This window comes from Xenopus tropicalis, chromosome 5 (assembly GCF_000004195.4).
Source record: "Xenopus tropicalis strain Nigerian chromosome 5, UCB_Xtro_10.0, whole genome shotgun sequence".
In the NCBI taxonomy this organism is placed as follows: domain Eukaryota; kingdom Metazoa; phylum Chordata; class Amphibia; order Anura; family Pipidae; genus Xenopus; species Xenopus tropicalis.
In genome coordinates this window covers 65,317,484-65,324,553 of record NC_030681.2, presented here as the reverse complement: position 1 = coordinate 65,324,553, position 7,070 = coordinate 65,317,484, and positions in this window count along the sequence as shown.

Genomic DNA, 7,070 nt, shown 5'->3' with positions numbered 1-7,070 from the left:
GTGTAAAATGTTTTGTTTTGTTTTGTTGCTGGGTAGTTTCATGGAGCTGTTTGAGATGCTTTATTCACAGATACACGATGCTGTAGAGCAGTTATATATTTGTGGGGCTTAGCTGTCAAATGTGTGTTTCTCTCAATATTATGGGACGGCTTGTGTGCCGGGGGAGGACGGGCGGGTGCAGGGTTCTTGAGTATTAACCTTTGAAGGCGTCTCTCACATATATAGTTACATAGGGTTAGTTTGCCTCAGAGGGGGGGAATTTTCTTTCCTGACTCCTAGATAGCAATCACACCAGTCTCTGGATCAACCTATTTTAAATGACCCTGTATTTTCTCACTTGTCAAAAAGTCATCCAAACCCTTCTTGAAGCTATCAGGAGAGAATGTCACAATTTTACAACTCTCACTGTAAAAACCTAAGATCTAATGCATCTGCCAGTTCAACTGATTTCATATATGTTAACTCTAGGCGTGAACATTTTCTGCCTGTTTTAACATTTGTTTAGCAGGACTGTAGGTCCACCACTGGATCTTTCATATAGTTACATAGGGTTGAAAAAAAGACCTGAGTCCATCAAGTTCAACCCTTCCAAGTAAACCCAGCAAATACAACCTATACTTGCATTCATATAAGGTTCTGCTTGTTTCTTTGTCAGCAATCTGATGTGTTGAATGGGTCATGGTTAACAGCAATTTCTAGTCTTACATAGTTACATAGGGTTGAAAAAAGATCAGAGTCCATCAAGTTCAACCCTTCCAAGTAAACCCAGCACACACAAACCTATACTTACCAATCTATACCAACACATACATAACTCTATATACAAACATTAATACTAACTGTAGATATTAGTATTACAATAGCCTTGGATATTCTGATTGTTCAAGAACTCATCCAGGCCCTTCTTAAAGGCATTAACAGAATCTGCCATTACAACAACACTAGGAAGGGCATTCCACAACCTCACTGCCCTCACCATGAAAAACCACCTACGCTGCTTCAAATGGAAGCCCTGTTCCTCTAATCTAAAGGGATGGCCTCTGGTGCTGTGATAGTTTTTATGGGAAAAAGAACACCCCTATCTGCCTATAATCCTCTCTAATGTATTTGTACAGAGTAATCATGTCCCCTCACAAGCACCTCTTTTCCAGAGAAAACAACCCCAACCTCGACAGTCTAACCTCATAGCTTAAATCTTCCATCCCCTTTACCAGTTAAGTTGCAGTCTCTGCACTCTCTCCAGCTCATTAATATCCTTCTTAAGGACTGGAGCCCAAAACTGCACCGCATACTCAAGGTAAGACCTTACCAGGGTCCTATAAAGAGGTAAAATTATGTTTTCATCCCTTGAGTCAATGCCCTTTTTTATACAAGACAGCACTTTATTTGCTTTAGTAGTCATTGAATGACATTGCCAGGAATTAGACAACTTATTATGTACAAAAACCCCCAGATCCTTCTCCATTAAGGATACCCCCAACAAACTACCATTTAGTAGATAGCTTGCGTTTATATTATTTCTACCAAAGTGCATAACTTTGCACTTGTCCACATAAAACCTCATTTTCCAGTTTGCTGCCCAGTTTTCCAGTTTTGTCAAATCGCTCTGTAAAGCAGCAGCAGCATCCTGCATGGAACTTATAGTTTTGCACAATTAAGTGTCGTCAGCAAAAATAGAAACAGTACTTTCTACGCCCACCTCCAGGTCATTAATAAGCAAGTTAAATAGCAAAGGACATCAATTAACTTGAAATAAAATATTACCTATTTGTTGGACAATTCTGCTTCTTTCTGTGTGCTATAGAGGCTATTGTCAGCCCACAAGTCAGGGAACCTATAGATGAAAAAAAGTGTGATAGGTACACAGTAGGGAAAACAAGTATTGAACATGTCAAAGTTTTTCTCAGTAAATATATTTCTAATGGGGCTACTGATGTAAAAGTTACACCAGATGTCAGTAACAACCCAAGTATTCCACACATACAAAAATCAAAACAAATAAGTCCATAAATTATGTGATTAAAATAGAATGACACAGGGAATAATTATTTACTTCTGCAAAACATAATATTTTAGGGCAAAGCAGACGAGATTTGTCACCTGTGATAAATCTTCTCTACCACAGGTGACTAATCTCCAAATGCCTTGCCACCAGCGATAATGTAAACTGCTGATGGAAAGGCATATGGGCTACCATAGGCGACAAATCTTTGCTGAGTGCTTTCCCCACACAATAAAGTGAATCGCTGGTGGCAAAAACTACATGGTGCTTGGCGTCTCCTCACAAGATCACAAATCTAGCTGTCAGTATATTTACCTTGTAAGAAAGGAAAACTTTATGCTTTGATAGGATGGTTAACATTGAGTTAGTAAAAAAAATCAAAACATGCATTTAAGGCATTCAAGTTAGCTGGGATAAGTCAACTGGTTGATAAGAGGAGGGAAAAGTGGAGATTTTGAACTATTTCTACACAGCTGAGGAACCAGCTAATGACATTTTAATAGACCCAATTCTAATAATTTAACAATAAGTGGCCGAAGACTGATTGAAAAGTTGCTTAAAAATTGGCCTATAACATAGTAAATTTACCTTAAAGATGAACCATCCTTTTAAAAGGAGCTTGAGCGACTTTCTGAACAAGAATAATATCCAAGGCTACAGTGATCTTAACATTTATAGTTTAGTATATGTATCAGTATTTCTAGTCTATGTATGCAAGTGGAACTACTTACTGTATGTATGTGATGCATGTCTGCTGTGGTCATTCTTAGGGGTTGAACTTGATGGACTTAAGTATGTAACTATATCCGTCATTTAAGAGCCTTTAACAGTGTTTAGTACAAGAATCTATTTGTGTAGGCCTAGAGAAACTACTACCTGTTGAACTATGAACAGCAAATCAAGCTGATGGGTGAGCGAGTGTATGCTTATCTGGTAATTTATACCCTCAGGGGCCTATTATGCTGTGTAAAAAATGCAACAAAATTCACCACACATTGGAAGGCTTCGGTGTGTTAAAAAAAAAAAAAACCCAGTATAATTTAAGCTTTTTTCTTCAGCCAGAACTTACATATAACAACTGTGTCAAATCTGGCATTGGACAGCAAAATTCTGCATTTACTTACACAGTTTTTTTTCTGTGAATTTTGTTTCTCACAGCATAATAAATAAGCCCTTTAGACTCGCACACTCCTTCCCCCTCAACCACCAATTCAAGCGTGTTGGGCGGGGAAATTAATAGGCAAAAGTTGATGGGAAGGGGGAACCATACTGCAGAGGACGTGACTGTGCAGGGGCTCATGTGGTCTGCCATCTTTGTCCCCCTGCGCAGAGCACAGCTCCGACTGAACCGCAAGTAACCAATGCAGAAATGCAAGCCGCATTACATGCGGTACAAAAGCTGTTTAAAACTGAACTTACAGCAGCGGTAGCTGAATTCACATGCCAGATAAAAGAAATAGGGGCCAGGGTGGATCATTTAGAGCACACGGCTGACTCTCATGCAATGGCGCTGCAAGGGGATCAAAAACAATTGACCCTGCACCAGGCCCAAATCTGACAGCTTGAGAATAAGATAGAGCACCTGGAAAACAGGTCCAGAAGAGGCAACCTAAGGTGACTGATATATCTAACCTGATGGTGGATGTAATACGCCAACTACTACCTGACCTCCCAGAGAAACACCTCCATATCGAAAGAATCCACAGAGCCCTGGGATGCCCCCGAAACCCTAACATTCCAAGAGACATTGTGCTAAAGCTACATCATGTAGAAGTCAGAGACCACGCACTACAGGCCGCGGTTAGCAAACAAAGATACATTGCTACACCAAATGCAGCTATACGCCGACATTGCCCCAACGACACTGCAAAAGAGAAGGTTGATGAAACCGGTCACAACCCTACTGATGTAACACAGAATAAAATACAGATGGGGATTCCCCTTCGCTTTGATATTTACCTGGGAAGGACAGCAGCATTCCATCACCACGCCAGAAGCAGGGCTGGTACTCTTTGACATCTCCAACACATTTCATTCGAGAGACACCCGCTCACCATCTGCTTCCCCTTGACCTAACCCCGAGTGGACGACAGTTACCATCCGGACGCGGACTGAGACAGAAAAATAATGCTTACGTTACTACTCTCAGGTTTGAGCAACTAACTCACTACACACCAACGAAACGGTATACATACCAAAACTCTCTCTAATGCTCCATTATAATGAGCATGAAACCAAAAACTACACCTAATGGGCAACACACCTCCAACAAAAAAATATCAAGGTGCGGGAAAGGGACTTTGCTGCCCCACACAAGCACTCCAGCTGTGCTCCCCTCTAGAAAGAGGGTGATCATGACTACACAGTGCTCCCAAAAGGATGACCTATCCTTACCACCAGTTAGCTATGGAACCTCTTGCGAGAGCCATCAGAGAAAACAGAGTTATAAAAGGCCTAGAAATCAAAGGCAAAGAATATAAACTCTCCCTATTCGCTCTCTTAGTACACCTGACACACCCTCTCACATCCTTACCTAACCTTATGACTACACTACAACTATTCGCAAAAATGTCAGAACTTAAAATCAATCCAGATAAATCTGAAATGCTGCCTTGCAACATACCCAAACCTATGGTAAAGCTCATAAAACTGAACTTTGGATTCCATGCTCGAACTGAATACCTACATTATCTACGGGTTAAACTTACTGCTTCTCTATGTATAACTTCCCCCCCCGATTAGAACTTTGATACAGAAACTTAGACAGTGTATATATCTTGGTTCGGCAGAATTCACTGTACCAAAATGGTAATGGTACTCCTACAAAAGATATTATATCTCTACAGAACTCTGCCTATACCAATACAGACATCTGACCGTAACAAATTACAAAAAACTTCATTTGGCAGAACAAACATCCACGAGTCACGAAACGCATTATATTCCTACACAAAATTAACAAAGGTCTAGCAGTGCCGAACCTAGGGAAGTACTACCAAGCAGCCAGACTGGCTCAATGGGTCCTCACAAGCACCACTATGGGTCCAGATTGAAGACGATCTCCTTTACCCATACATGACTAACCAAATACTCTGGCTCTCCACAATCCTTTTTAAGGCATTTAAAGATCCCTACATAGTAACACTTGATATACTACACCTCTGGCAACTCCTATGAAAGAAACACCACTTAGCATCCACTCCATCCCCTATGAGCCCACTGATAAATAATCCATATTTCCCACCTGGAAACTCCAGGAGGTCATTCGCATGGTGGCAAAGCAACAGCGTAACAAACCTATACTCCCTAACCCACTGTGGCTAACCATTATCCACCCTGCAAATAGAACGAAAAGAACTCCTTCGCAAGAACAGATCCCTACAACTCTCAAACTATGTAACCAAACAAGAAAAATGAGTCGCTCACAACACTATTACAGCATCTAACTATGAGTCAATCTGCCGAATATACCCTTTAGCCCCTAGAGCACTAAGCCTAACATATAAAATGCTCTGCCAACCACCATAAGCTAACTGTAAGCTTAATTATATGCTTAAATGGGAAAGAGACTTGGGTAAAACCCTGACATCACAACAATGGTCACAATGCAGCCTGACGGCCAATCTGGCCAATACGGTATGCCACGTACTATCTAAGATACTTCACGTTACATTCCAAAAAGATCCTTTTGCCCTACTCTTAGGTAGAAAACCTAAGAAATTCACAAATTCAACCCACAGACTGCGCCAACATATACTCATGGCAGCGAGACTCATAATTGCAAGTAACTGGAAAAAACCTACCATCCCTCTGACAATGCTGAAAGCAAAGATAATCAACATAGCAACTAACGAAAAACTGACATACAGTATATGCTGCAAAATAACATGGAAGCATACGACAAGATCTGGCTCCCCTGGTTAACATATGAAAATGACCCCTTGTTATTCTCTCTCTGCAAAATAACATGGAAGCATACGACAAGATCTGGCTCCCCTGGTTAACATATGAAAATGACCCCTTGTTATTCTCTCTCTAGCCTTACATACCTAAAATGACCTCCAGTATAAACCCAGGAACAAAATACCCTATCCACCACCAGCCCTCTCTTGCTTTTTACTGTTTTAACTTAAAACAACAAAACCCAGCTGTCGACCTTTATTTTATTTTACTTTTTTTTTTTCTTTTCATATCTGTTGTTTCTATTTACTGGGACTGAAAGTCCTTAATTTTGCTGTATTACAATTTTTGAAGAAGTCAATAAAACATTTCAGTTAAAAAAATATGCATGATTTGCTAAGCACTCTGAAGCTTTGTGGTAATTCTTTATATATATATATTTGTATCAATATATATCCATAGTTAGATCCTAGTGCCTTACAGTATCAATAGAGCAGAATGTGGCCCCACTAGGAAATAGACTTTTGTTATAAAATACATTAGATTCTAGTGTCTCACAGTATCCCAATAGACCAGAGTGTCCCCCCACTAGGAAACAGACTCTTGCAGTTAAATATACTAGATCTTAATGCCCCCAGGAAATATACACTTGCTATAAAATACACTAGATCCTAGTGTCTCACATTATCCTAGTATAAGCAATTTCTGCTAGAGTGACTGTAAAAATTGCACATCACATTTTACAATTATTCCTGTTAAAATAATGCATGAAAAACCATTTACAGGTTAACTGTTAACTCAATGTTGCTTTACAACAAAAATAAACTAAAATAATAGTATAGTATATTCCACTACTGAAATTAAACAGTGTATCATAAGATTAAGAATGCATTGATGATTAGAGTGGCCATCTAATCACAAAATATTTTAATGAGCTATAGACACTATCCTGACACACCACTCCAAGGAGAGACACTTTGCTTTTACTTGGTTCAGATTATACTAGCACCTACTCTGCTGATCTTAATATGTAAGCTCCACGCCTAATCCTTGTATAAAATCATGTATCAAACAAGCACAAATCAATCCAGACAGAGGCTTTAAGAGCTTTAGGCTAATTTACCTCCATCTTAGTTGTCCTTTAATTGGCTACCAAAGATGTTGCAAG